Source organism: Marmota monax, unplaced genomic scaffold (genome assembly GCF_021218885.2).
Source record: "Marmota monax isolate L192 unplaced genomic scaffold, Marmota_monax_Labrador192_F-V1.1 WCK01_AAM20220418_F8-fsc00361, whole genome shotgun sequence".
Classification (NCBI taxonomy): domain Eukaryota; kingdom Metazoa; phylum Chordata; class Mammalia; order Rodentia; family Sciuridae; genus Marmota; species Marmota monax.
Genome location: NW_026693580.1, coordinates 564,781 through 578,835, shown reverse-complemented (window position 1 = coordinate 578,835; position 14,055 = coordinate 564,781). Strand labels below are relative to the sequence as shown.

General features: G+C 49.2%; 1 long non-coding RNA gene across 1 annotated transcript in view; it reads right to left on the bottom strand.

The window, feature by feature from the left end:
* Nucleotides 1–2,309: 2,309 nt before the first annotated feature.
* Nucleotides 2,310–14,055, bottom strand: part of LOC124102853 (uncharacterized) — a 74,286-nt gene continuing 62,540 nt past the window's right edge. The window contains exon 3 of the long non-coding RNA XR_006855014.2: nt 2,310–7,051. This is a non-coding gene — a long non-coding RNA (uncharacterized LOC124102853). The remainder of the gene's footprint in view (nt 7,052–14,055) is intronic.

The window sequence follows — 14,055 nt, the reverse complement described above, 5'->3', positions numbered from 1 at the left end:
TTTGAGATGATGGACCTCAACTGACGCATGCCAAGTTGTTCTGTAATCAGCGGTCCAACAAGGCTTTGGGAGCACTAAGGGGATAAAGAGAGCAGTATGAGTTTTCTCTGTCTGTTCAAGGCAATCCCTCTCTTGAAGTGCACCTACAGCCACACGGAGCTTGATTCCAGGTGGAATTGTTACTCTGCACTTGCGGCCTGGCTTCCTCCTGATCCTGCTTCTTTTTGAAGATAACAAGTCTGAGCATTTTAAAGGACAGGGAGCCCCTCAGAGCATCCAGTTCAAGGGCCTAATTGATCATGACCCGGTCCCACCAACACTCCAAACTGTAAAGACAGTGCTGTGTTCCGCAGAGAGCTCTGTTTTTGTTTTTCCCCAGTAGTAAGGATTGAGTTCAGAGCCTGTGCCTGCTGGGCAGGAGTTCCACCATGACCACGGAGCTACTTTCCTGCCCAATACAGAGACTTCTTTGTCATTGTTGTTTTCAGGGATTGGTAACATTTTTATGGGTGCATTATAGTTGTGCATATAGTAAGATTTGTTGTCACACATGTGTGTATGACACAATAGAACAACATCACCTGGCCAACCTCCCTTCCCATCACTTCCCCCACCCCCACTCCCTGGTTCCTTCTCAGATCTCCCTTCCATTTTCATGAGATCCCCAGCTTTCTTTTCCTTTTTCCTCTCTAGCGTCCACACAGGAGGGAAAACATATGACCTGCTAGACACGGTGACACACACCTGAACCCCAGCAACTCAGGAGCTACGGCAGGAGGATCTCAAGTTCAAGGCCAGTCTCAGCAACTTGGTGAGACTCTGTCAAAATACAAAATTAAAAAGGGCTAGGGATGTGCTCAGTGGTTAAGCACCCCTGGGTTCAGTCCCTGGTACAAAAAAAAAAAAAAGAACTTCTGAATTTGGGTTTTATTTAGCTTAACATAATGTTCTCAAGTTCCATCCATTTTCCATGCAAATGATGTTTAATTCTTTTTAACTGAGTAAAACTCCACTGTGTATATAGGCCACACTTTCTTAATGGATTCATCCACTGGTGGACACCTAGGCTGGCCCCATGGTGGGCCCTTGTGCATTGAGCTGCTGTAAACAGGGGTGTGACGAATCACTGAGACTTCGACTCTTCAGGATAAATACTGAGGAGCAGGACAGCTGGGTCCATGGTGGTTCTATGCCTAGACTTCTGAGGAACCCCATGCGGATTTCCATGGTGGCTGTATGGATTGACAGTCCCACCAGCAGTGTGACAGTGCTCCTTTGTCTCCACGTCCTCTCCAGCATTTTTCTTTTCTTAATGACTGCCATTCTGACTGGTGTGAGATGAAATCTCAGCACGGTTTTGAATTGCTTTTCCCTAATTGCTAATTATGGTAAACACTTTTTCATATATTTGTTGCTCATTTGTATTTCTTGTTTTGAGGAATTTATACTCCCATTTAATAATTGGGTTGTTTGATTTTTCAGTTCTTTCTATATTCTAGATACTCATCCCCAATTCAGAGACTTCTTGAGAGAACACATGAACCTCTCAGTAGCTAAGACTTCAGAACATTCTGCCACTGTAGGTCGACCCAAATTGATGGAAAAGAACTGAGGTGTGCTGGGCTTCTTTCCAACATGACTAAACATGGGGTCCTCACTAAGGGAAATACAGGTGTGTGTGTGTGTGTGTGTGTGTGTGTCCACACATGCCTGCATGAGTGTGTGTACAATCAATGTCATTCCTTCGTACCCTTTTTTCTTCTTCCGTGGAGAAGAGTTGTGTCACAGTTCAGTGACATTTACTCAGACCGAGTTCCTGCATCTCACCTGTTCATATCTGCATCAGACTGTGAATCGGGGACCTTCCGAGTCCCACGCCTTAGATTCTGAGAACAGCAGCAGCAGAGGTTTTCAGTGCGTCACCCGACAAGACGATCCACAGACCCAGGGGTGAGTTATGAGAAAGTGAAGAAAGGGTTAAAAACCAAGGGGGGGACAGAGGTGGGAATGAGAGAGGGAAAAGAAAGGAAGGCAGGAGAGGATGCAGAGCAAGGAGGAAGGAGCAGGTGCTTCAGAGGGAAGTCCAACCAGGGGCCTGGAGTCACTCTGGGGGATGGCTTTACCCAGTCTCTCACTCTGTGAATGGCATCCTCCCGTGTCCCTGGCCCGTTCCCAGACATGGCTAAGGACACAGGGGAGCAGAGGTCAGGGAAGGTTCCACGCAGGTGGAAGCGCTGGCCTGAAGCCGGGGTCTGCTTTGGCGCCTGGGCCTCTACTTGGTGTCTGAAGAAGGGGCTGGGAAAAGAAGGAACTCCTCACGGTTTATAAAAAGAGGTTCCTCAGTTGCCACCAAACATGGCACTACTGGGAGAGGGGGGAAGAATGCAGGTGGCCACACAGGGGCTGAGGTACAGGGTGGGGGAAGCAGGAGCCGGCCCGCTCAGCCTCAGGCCACCAGGTCAGGAGCCAGGCCACCTAGAGCGGTGTTGTTGGTGGTCAAGTGGCCTAGCCTGTTTCCGCTCGTTTGACTCTCTACTCTCCTCCTGTGCCCAACCTGTGCCACAGGGTTTCATGTGACGAAACGAAGGCATAGGTGTGAATCCCTGTAATAAGTCATGTAGACACATTTGCCACACATGTGCTTGTCTTTAGAAGATCAAGAAACAGAAATTGGGTTCTGAGCATAGACATTCCAGGAAAAACAAAATAATAACAGAATTAAGATCCGAATCTGCACTTAAATTAGAAAAATAAACATTTTCCATACAATGAATTTATTTTGTCCTAGTTGAAAGGAATAAAAATATTTTTAATATTGAATACATGGTTGCACACACCGCACTTTGTGTTCTTGTTATTTGCTTTCCTTTTCCAACATAAATTCATATTTCACCAGAATTACATACTTCTATAGCTTATTTCTGCAAAGGACAAGACAAGAGAGTCTGGCCGGCAAGGGGCACTGAGCAGCCTGGTGGGCTGGACGAAGGGCTCTGGAACTGTCCATTCTTCCCCAGAGGGAAACCACTGCAACCAGCAGCACCTCTTCCTAGGTCCCCTCCAGATCTCAGGAGTCGGCCTCCCTGAGGAAGTTTGGAACCAGGCTCTAGACAGAGGGTGTGCGCAGGGCCTGGGGCGGGGCTGCTCCCGGCAGAATGCAGAGCCAAGGGGCTGCAGCCCCACTGCACTGGCTGCCTCCTGAGCCCTCAGCAAGGCTCCTGCAGCCGCTCTGCATTCCAGAAAACCCAGAACTCCAGCCCGATAAGATAACCAGGTAATTAATGACGCAATTTCCCCTTCCTGCTCACATGCCTGCATTTAGTTTTTAATATAAATTATCATTATCTTGAGCAATAAGTACACTCTCTTCCTGTAGCCTTTATGCACTGAGCCAGACAGAGCAGAGCAAATAGTTCACATTTGGGCTGGATTTTTGGGGAAGGTAGGGTTAGGGCACACACGTGCACACACAGAGACCACAGATAGCTCTTTTGCCTTTCCAGGGATTCTGGCCTTGGTTTGCTTTTCTTGTCATGGGTTTACAGAACTCGTTTCATTCTATCTTCTGGTTTTATAGTCTTCTTGTCTCAGCTTATATGAATGAACATTTGCCATAGTATCAAACTTTCATTCACCATGGTGAATTTTTAAATAATTTCAGCAGCACAGTTTTTTTAAGTAAAGGTATACGTGGACTCCAGTACACAGAAACTAGCTGAAAGCTTAGCTATGTTCTAAGGATGCGATACCCCTCCTTCCTTGTCTCCTAAGCAGCCCAGGGAGATGGCAGAGGTAGGTTGGACACATGTCCCCTAATGAACCTGCAGTAGGTGCTGCTGACTGTCTGATCAAAAAACATCCTTGTGCATTTCTTAACCTCACTAGGTAAACTACTCAGATGGCCAGAAGGGAGATCGATGGTCACAGGATTCCACACTGACCACATCCTTGAGCTGACGGTGAGGGTCAGGTGCTGACGCTCACTCCGCCAGACAGTTTCATTCTGGATCCTGAGTCTAAGTGTTTTCACGATTTGAGATGATGGACCTCAACTGACGCATGCCAAGTTGTTCTGTAATCAGCGGTCCAACAAGGCTTTGGGAGCACTAAGGGGATAAAGAGAGCAGTATGAGTTTTCTCTGTCTGTTCAAGGCAATCCCTCTCTTGAAGTGCACCTACAGCCACACGGAGCTTGATTCCAGGTGGAATTGTTACTCTGCACTTGCGGCCTGGCTTCCTCCTGATCCTGCTTCTTTTTGAAGATAACAAGTCTGAGCATTTTAAAGGACAGGGAGCCCCTCAGAGCATCCAGTTCAAGGGCCTAATTGATCATGACCCGGTCCCACCAACACTCCAAACTGTAAAGACAGTGCTGTGTTCCGCAGAGAGCTCTGTTTTTGTTTTTCCCCAGTAGTAAGGATTGAGTTCAGAGCCTGTGCCTGCTGGGCAGGAGTTCCACCATGACCACGGAGCTACTTTCCTGCCCAATACAGAGACTTCTTTGTCATTGTTGTTTTCAGGGATTGGTAACATTTTTATGGGTGCATTATAGTTGTGCATATAGTAAGATTTGTTGTCACACATGTGTGTATGACACAATAGAACAACATCACCTGGCCAACCTCCCTTCCCATCACTTCCCCCACCCCCACTCCCTGGTTCCTTCTCAGATCTCCCTTCCATTTTCATGAGATCCCCAGCTTTCTTTTCCTTTTTCCTCTCTAGCGTCCACACAGGAGGGAAAACATATGACCTGCTAGACACGGTGACACACACCTGAACCCCAGCAACTCAGGAGCTACGGCAGGAGGATCTCAAGTTCAAGGCCAGTCTCAGCAACTTGGTGAGACTCTGTCAAAATACAAAATTAAAAAGGGCTAGGGATGTGCTCAGTGGTTAAGCACCCCTGGGTTCAGTCCCTGGTACAAAAAAAAAAAAAAGAACTTCTGAATTTGGGTTTTATTTAGCTTAACATAATGTTCTCAAGTTCCATCCATTTTCCATGCAAATGATGTTTAATTCTTTTTAACTGAGTAAAACTCCACTGTGTATATAGGCCACACTTTCTTAATGGATTCATCCACTGGTGGACACCTAGGCTGGCCCCATGGTGGGCCCTTGTGCATTGAGCTGCTGTAAACAGGGGTGTGACGAATCACTGAGACTTCGACTCTTCAGGATAAATACTGAGGAGCAGGACAGCTGGGTCCATGGTGGTTCTATGCCTAGACTTCTGAGGAACCCCATGCGGATTTCCATGGTGGCTGTATGGATTGACAGTCCCACCAGCAGTGTGACAGTGCTCCTTTGTCTCCACGTCCTCTCCAGCATTTTTCTTTTCTTAATGACTGCCATTCTGACTGGTGTGAGATGAAATCTCAGCACGGTTCTGAATTGCTTTTCCCTAATTGCTAATTATGGTAAACACTTTTTCATATATTTGTTGCTCATTTGTATTTCTTGTTTTGAGGAATTTATACTCCCATTTAATAATTGGGTTGTTTGATTTTTCAGTTCTTTCTATATTCTAGATACTCATCCCCAATTCAGAGACTTCTTGAGAGAACACATGAACCTCTCAGTAGCTAAGACTTCAGAACATTCTGCCACTGTAGGTCGACCCAAATTGATGGAAAAGAACTGAGGTGTGCTGGGCTTCTTTCCAACATGACTAAACATGGGGTCCTCACTAAGGGAAATACAGGTGTGTGTGTGTGTGTGTGTGTGTGTGTGTCCACACATGCCTGCATGAGTGTGTGTACAATCAATGTCATTCCTTCGTACCCTTTTTTCTTCTTCCGTGGAGAAGAGTTGTGTCACAGTTCAGTGACATTTACTCAGACCGAGTTCCTGCATCTCACCTGTTCATATCTGCATCAGACTGTGAATCGGGGACCTTCCGAGTCCCACGCCTTAGATTCTGAGAACAGCAGCAGCAGAGGTTTTCAGTGCGTCACCCGACAAGACGATCCACAGACCCAGGGGTGAGTTATGAGAAAGTGAAGAAAGGGTTAAAAACCAAGGGGGGGACAGAGGTGGGAATGAGAGAGGGAAAAGAAAGGAAGGCAGGAGAGGATGCAGAGCAAGGAGGAAGGAGCAGGTGCTTCAGAGGGAAGTCCAACCAGGGGCCTGGAGTCACTCTGGGGGATGGCTTTACCCAGTCTCTCACTCTGTGAATGGCATCCTCCCGTGTCCCTGGCCCGTTCCCAGACATGGCTAAGGACACAGGGGAGCAGAGGTCAGGGAAGGTTCCACGCAGGTGAGCCTTCGGCACTGATAGTGTACTTTGCATTACTGGTGTTGAAATTATTTGCATCGATCACAGAATTTACACTTATTTTAATAATTTAAGTCTCTCATTTCTCATAATTCCACCTATCAGTTCTAAAAATCAATTATTCTGGGTGTCAAGCCTTACTGTTTTCCTTTTTAAACATTTTTTAATCACATGTCCTAAGGTCTGTAATATAAGGAATAGAAGAAAAAAGCAGTAATAACCCAATAGTTTGGTGCCATTTCACCCAACTCTGTAAATCAACCTTTTCTTGCATAAAAGCTGGGAACTCTTTCGTGTTCTGCTTGTGTTTTAACGGCTGGCCCAGCGCGGTTTGGAGATTCCTAGGGATGTGTGAAGACCTTCCTGTCCTTCTTCCTCCTCCGTCTGCTCATTAATATCTAAAACACCCATAAGACACGGCGAGTGCTCACTTGGAGGGGACACGTACCCTCCCTCGGAGCGGCTGCCCTTGCGACCCACGTTTGCACCTCCGTGTCCTCTGGCTGCCCACCTGGGAAGCAGGAGTCCAGGGACAGAGCCATGTTTCCTTTTAGATTCCTCACAGCCACCCAGACAAACCTGTCCCCAGAGCGAGGACACAGCACAGGATGCAGGGGGTAGCACGCTTTCTAGAGAGAGGGTCGAGCAGCAGAGGTCAGCTCCCGAGGTCTGTCCCCTCTCAGAGTCCTTTTGAGGGTCCACTGCGTTCTCTGGCTTTCTCCTTTTCAGCTGTGACTGAGATGCCAGGAGCAAACTGAGCCGTCTGGTGACAATCTGAAAAGAGAATACATAAGCAGAGAGTGCGGGCCTGGGAGTGATTTTCTCCTGGGTGGGGGTTTGAGCAAACAGGAAGCCCTGTTTAGGGCTCGTCTTCATCATCTTTCATTGGGAGTCCACCTGGCTTCCTGATGCCTTCAGACACCAGCCTCCTGGGACCGAAACGTGACCCGGGGCTCCAGCCCCCCAGCTCCTCCTGCACTCCCCTCCACCACACCCCAGCTCCCCAGAAAAACCATCCTCTTAATTGCTGTAAGTGACAGCAGAAAATGGGTCCTTGTTGGTATCTAACCATAGTCACAGGATCAGGTCACATTCTCTTCCCCCGCTGAGGCTTAAGAAGGGGCGAGAAGCGGACCACACACCAGAGATGACCATTAGAACACAGGACCCCAGGGGCTCTCCTCAGCAAGGGGAAGCCGGTGTTCCGTAGATACTAGAAAGATATTAATTATGAAATGAAACTGAAACACTTTCTTTTAAAATCTTATAGCCCTTTCAGAATAAAATACATAATACCCTCAGCGTTTGTCTCTAGTTCATATATTTAAAACACACTTTTCTAAGTTAGCAATCTTTTCTTAAACTTCCAATTACATCAATTTCGTTTGAGCTATTTTGTTTGAACGACTATTACTGGAAGAACGGGTTCAGCAATTTTCAGGACAAAGTAACATCTGAGAATTTTTGATTAAAATAGGTGATTTTCTACAAAATGCTCAATATGAATCGATGATTCTCCTAAATACTCAAAGAAGCCGATGCCGACATTTCAGTCTGAGGCTGTGATGTTTACCAGAGTAATGACACCAACACCTGAACTGACACAGCCTGATTCTAGAGCGGAATTCTAGAGCTCGCGGATTCATGTGGAAGGGCAGGGGCAGATGAGCAGGCAACCACCACATCCCAAACCTTCCGGATGGTTCCTGAACCCGACTTCTCTCCCCACCCAACAGCATACACGTTGCTCAAAACTGCAAATTTTAAAAACAATTTAAACTGCATATTTAATATTCATTTTTAGAAACAAAGGGGAAAAAGGAAAATAAACTCGAACAAAGTCCTGCTCTTCATTCTCTGTCCAAGAAAATGAAATGTCGGTTTGTTGAGAAGCAGGACTGAATTTCCCAAGGGCGAGCAGCCTCTCCAGAAGGAAGCCCAGGCCCGGGAGGGAGGTACTGGCCCGGCAGGAGCTGGGGGCTGTGGCCTTCTCAGGGAGGTGGTGATTCCGGCCTCAGGATCCCCCTGTGAGAAGCCCGCTGCCTGGCTGGCGTGTTCCAGGCACCCGTAGGTGTGGTTTCCTGTTGTGAAGGTCCACCATGTGAAGGTGCTCTAGAGGAGCCGGGCCTCGTGCCCCAGGCACATGGCGCCATCACAACACAGAAGCTACCAAGAACACAAGCTGGAAAGAGTCACCTGCCATCAGAGGGCACACTGCAGAGGCGCGGTGATCTGCCCTGCGAGGCAGGCCTGTGAGGGAAGAGGAAGGCCAGCTCTGCCTCCATGCCCACCGCGCACCCACCAGGCCAGCGGAGAGCGCCTCAGATAACCTCGGCTGGTGCTGCTTGGCACACCTTGGGACACAGGGGACACACAAGTGAAGGGTGTGTGTTCTGCTGCCACAGACTTGACCCCAGTAGAGAGAGACCCTAATAGACCCTGCACAGCCAAGGGCCCAGTGACAGTGCGTCCTGGTTAACGAGAGAACAGGAGCCACCCAGCCCAGCAGGACCCAGGGAGGCCACCAGCCAAGGCTGTGGGGGAGACAGGCCCTGGCCCGTCTGAGGACCAGGAGGACCAGGAGGCTTGGAGCCAGTAGGGCGAGGACGGCAGAGGACCCTTGTAGAAGAGGGCGGTGGGGTGTGTGCCAGCGACTGCCAGCCATTTGTCACCACATAGAAGTCAGGCCACAGCCCAGCCTGGGGGCACAGGTCGTCCAGGGGATATTAGGACATATCTGGGAACCAGAAATCTTCCAGTCCTGTCACTGTCCCCCCTTGTCACCGGCACACAGAACAGGTGGGTGGGGGGAGGAACCAGCCAGATCTCTCTCCTCCTGCCACCACCCGAGCTGATGCTCCTTCTGCCCCCTGCGCAGCCTCCCAGGATGGACACAGGATACTGAGGACACAGGACGGGGAGCAGCGAGCTTCGTGGAGCAGCGCTGTTGGAAAGGAACGCAGACTCAGAGCCGGAGAGGAGGAAGGAGGACCAGGCGGGAGTGAGGAGGGCCAGCCAGCCTGGGTGAGCGGATGCCCTTGGGGAGCCCCAGGCCCCGGGCCGAGCAGACCCAGAGCTGAGGGACAGCAGAGTGCTGTGGATGCCGTGGAGCGCGTGCGGAGGGCGGTGCCGGGCTGACCACTGCGAGTTCCTGTGCACACAGTGGACCATCTACACCAGGGGACTGATCGACTGGGACAGCGGCAGAGACTCCATCCGAGAAGAACAAAGACGCAGGAGAAGAAAGACTGAACAAGGGAGAGAAAGGCACCGCGCCCTCCACTGCATCGCTGGGCCACCGAGCTGACGGTGCGCTGCTCCGGGTAGCCGCTCACTCTCGCTGCACCCTCAACGGCCTGCTGCTGAGGGCGCTGAGGCCCCGGGAGAGCTGAGGCCCCGGGAGACCCGGCTGGAGAGCTGGCCAGCTGAGGCCACGCAGGCAATGCCCCCCAGAGGGGGCCATCTGAGGGCCAGCCCGATTGTCCTGTGGGACTCTGTCCTGGGTCCCGTCCTGGGTCCCGTCCTGGGTCCCGTCTTGCTGGACCACAGCCTTGCTGCAGGTCGGCAGTAGGTGAGGCCTCACTCAACACCTCCCACGTCTGGATCAACCTTTCTGAAGGATGATGCCTTACTGCCTTGCTCACACCGACGGTGGCTGGTGACATCTTCAGACGATTAACACAAACATAATCCAAACGGCTGAAAATTCATTCAGCCAGCAGGTCTTCACTAAACGGCTGAGGGGTGGAGGAACGGCAGAGGACAATCCTGTCCTGGGAAAGGAGCAGGGAGGTGGACACCCAGCCCCCGGGCCTAGACGGCACCTCCCTTCACTCTCAGGCCACAAGCAGAGCTCACATCTTTCAATAAACTGGCAAACTTTCACTCTGTGCCCCTCTAGGCCGAGCCTGTCTCCCGAGGGGCAATGTTTGCTCAGTTTACTTTTCTGTTGTCTTGTCTATTTTTTGTTAGCCTTCGCACACGATTAAGCACCCAGTCCATAGAGCAAGGTCTCCACTTCTGTGGCCATGGTGAATAAGATGCCTGATATTTTTACTTTTTCTTTCTAAATGCAGCAAAGCTCTAAGAGTTTTTGTGAAGACAGAAAACCAACAACAGAAAAAATTTGCTTTTTTAAAGTTACAATGTTACATCTTCATGTCACACTCTCCACAGTGAAAAACTAACTGTCCCCTGCAGCCATGCTCCCTGCTAGCCGAAAAGACCCAGGCCTTTCAACCACCAAATATAAAATTGAAATGTCTTTCTTCTTTCAGAAAAGAAAGACCCACCCCGTGATTCAACCTCACTAGAGTTGCTTTTTTTAGAACTTAAATTAAAAAAAAAGGTGTTCTCTTGAAGTTTATCTGAACTCGCCCTCCAGCCCACCGACTGTGCAGTTCTGTGCGCCCAGGCTGGGGAGTCACTCAGGACAGGAACCACCCCGGCCCTGCACTGTGCCCAGCAGTGCCAGGAGACAGTAGCCTCGAGGACTCGCTGTCTTTCCACTGCCTCCTCCAACAGGGCTCCCTTCCCTCCCAGAGGCTCCCTCCCATGAACGCACAGAACATTCTCCCAGTCCAGCTCGAGCTGCCTTAGAACACGGAATTTCCAGCAGATATAGCTCCTAAGAACATGGCCACTCGCCCTTTCAATATATCTCCGCACTGCCTGTGAGTCTGATTAAGTGACCGGTGTGCCCAGCACTGACTGAGCATCTCCGTCACTCGAGTCTCTTCCTGGGCCCTGGGGGAGAGAACTTATGAGAAAGTGACAGTCCCTGAGCAGGGGAATGGAGTGTCAGGGGGAAAGAGGGAGGGCTGGCAGGCTTCTTGGAGAAGCTTTTGACATCACCAAGGAAAGATTTTGTTGATATTTGAGTCATCTAACTGAAAGCATCAAAAATTGATTAAAAAAATAACAGCAATAAAGAAAGACCACAATTCCAAGCCAATAGATTACAAATTGGAATTCTCGTTTGGACTAAGGATCATAGCTAAGTGTTTATAGTCTTGGGGGGAAACCCTGAGAAATAAGATTCGTATGACTCAAGATTTAAAACTTATCCATTGAAAGACACAAACGGTGTGTCCCCAGGCACCCAAGGGACTTCTCTCTAGTTTTTTGCATGTAACTGCAAGTGTCTGCAGAGACCCTTCCTGCTGTCCCCTGGTCTGTGCAGCTCAGGGTTGATGAAGCCACGGGAGGCCTCACCACCTCAGAACAGGCTCTTCCACATTCAGCCCTCATTGGGCAAACTTTGCTGAGCACCTACTGTGTGCAAGCCTCTCTGCTGAAGAAATAGAGATGACTACAATACAGTCCTTACCTCCAAGGAGCTCCCAGCAGGAGGGCCTACATTTGAACAGAAGCAAAACTAGAAAAGCATTTACAGGTTCCTAGGTGAGGGGCAGGGAGCAGACAGAAGGGGCCTTCCATGCACACAGAGGAAGGATAGAACCATGCCAGGAAGGCTCCACTAGAGATCACTCAGAGGAGCGTCCAGCACCATGCTGCAATTGCCCCTGGGACAGGGACAAATTGCTGGGAATGAAGGTAGGAGCCAAGGTTGAAAGGTCAAGCAAAGCTAAACTATGGAACACACCCAGGCAGGACTGGGGACTTAAAAAATATATATATATAGCAAAAGGCAGTTTTTGGCCTCCACTCTTCACTGGAGAAGTTAGAGGGAGAGGAAGTCCCAGAGGAGAGAGGGTTAGAGTGACCTTTGGGTTTATCCTCCCTGCTGTCACTTATATTTCTAGTTCCCTCTTGGAAGACCTCATATTTAAAAAGTCACCCTAGCAGGTTAACAATGAGCTATCTGGAGGCTCCCTACATGGGCACTGTGAGCCACATCAAACCTGGGACTACCCCTCTGACAACTTCCTCCCTGAGCACCACCTGGGAAAGCAGAGCTGGCCCTAGCGTAGGCTTGGACCCAACACTAAGGATGTCTAAGACAGGAAATGAGCTTATCTTCCCATTAGAAGCACACTTCAAAGAGCCAGGCGGCACTTCAAAGGGTGTTTACCAGCCTGTCTCCAGGGCCTTGGCCCAGTATCCCCTAATAACAGCCCATTAGCACCTCATTAGCCAGGGCTAGAACGGGAAGCACCCAGGCTGATTCCCAGAGGGTTCCTGCTGTTGTCTCACCACGTTTGTAAATGCTCTAGGATGTGTCTGAGATGCCCCCAAAATAATATGCATCTGAGTTCTGCACTGGTGACTATGGTCACCTAAGCAGGTGCAGCAGGGCAGGGCGAATCCTACATCCAAGGATCATGTGTACAAATCTCCCTTTAAAAGTACAGAAAAGTGAGCATCGGGTCTGGGAGCCTCTGGCAACCTGGGTCCCCAAAATCTTTAAATGAAAATAAATCTCAGACCTTCACAATAACCTCTGGGTCTCTCGTGCTTTCTGCATATTGGAATTCCTGTGGCTTGTACATCATTCAATCCAATGTGTCAAAGCACCGCACCAGCACCTTGCAGGCTCTGAAGTTCTCATTCCACAGCTCAAGACCCCCTTTGCTCATGAAAAGCAGAGCGGTCTCCATTATTAACAAGTGGCCTCTGCTGACCTGACACCCTGCAAGAGAGCTGAGCCCCCTCGTTTTCCCAGGTGCCTGTCATGTGCTGGTCGGCCAGCGAGCAGTCCAACAGCCACACTAAGTCACCGGGAACCGCAGGGCTGCCACAGAACCAGGACCCTCCAACTCTGGAGCGCTCTGTGAGTGCTGAAGGAATCCCAGCCTGTGGAGGAAGACCAGCGAGTGTGCGATGCTGGTGTGCAGTGCAGTCGAGCTTCTCCAAGTAGCTAGAGAGAAAAGCGGGAGTTCACCATGGAAAAGCAGCCCTGCCTTTCTGAGGAGCACTGCATCAACACGCTCTGTCCCCCCACCCGGGAGCCAGGCCGGCTCCCGTGGAATGTTGAGCCACGATTCCACTGGAAATTCCATCTATTAAAGAAGGAAGGACCTGCTGTCCTGTGAAAGCACGTGGGTAAGACAAATGTCAGGCCCCAACTTCTAGACCAGTGGTGGAACCCAAGAGTGGTGGCTGGACAATTCACTGACTATGTGAATTCTACTTGGTGGCCAAGTATCTGATGAGCAATTAAATGAAAATAACACACTAACACAAGCCTGTAGAGTTTGTTAAGTATAAAGAGGAAGGCACAGTAAAACCTGATTCTTCCTCTTGGTCCTGATGTCAGTTACCACCACCAACACTTGCCTCCTTGAGTCCTCCATTGACAAGTCGATGAATATTTTTATTGCAATGATGCATATTATTTATATGCATTGTTCTGAGTCTTGCTTTTTTGATGATACACCTTGAAGATTTCTCCATATGCACATAGAATAGTTCTGAACATTTTCCTTCTTCACAGCGGTGTGGTATTCTACTATATAAATTTATGAAATTACTTAACTTTGGATTGATTCCAGTTTCCTAAGCCAGATATGAAATTCTTTTCTTAGGATGTGGCTTCAATGTCATGGTAGTTTCATGAAAATCCGTTGGAAACCTTTGTCGGTTCAGCTCTGGAAGTCCATAGGGTGCTTTGGTATTTACTCTCATGGTTTGAAAGTTAATATATAAAATATCATGAGTTTGACCTTTTAAAGGAGGGGTAGCGCTAATCTGGTTGGACTTTTAGCCTCCCAAACTATGGACTAAATCAAACTCCTTTTCTCATTTAAAAAAATTAAAATTAGGGGCTGGGGCTGGGGCTTACTGGCAGAGCGTTTGCCTAGCTCACGTGAGGCACT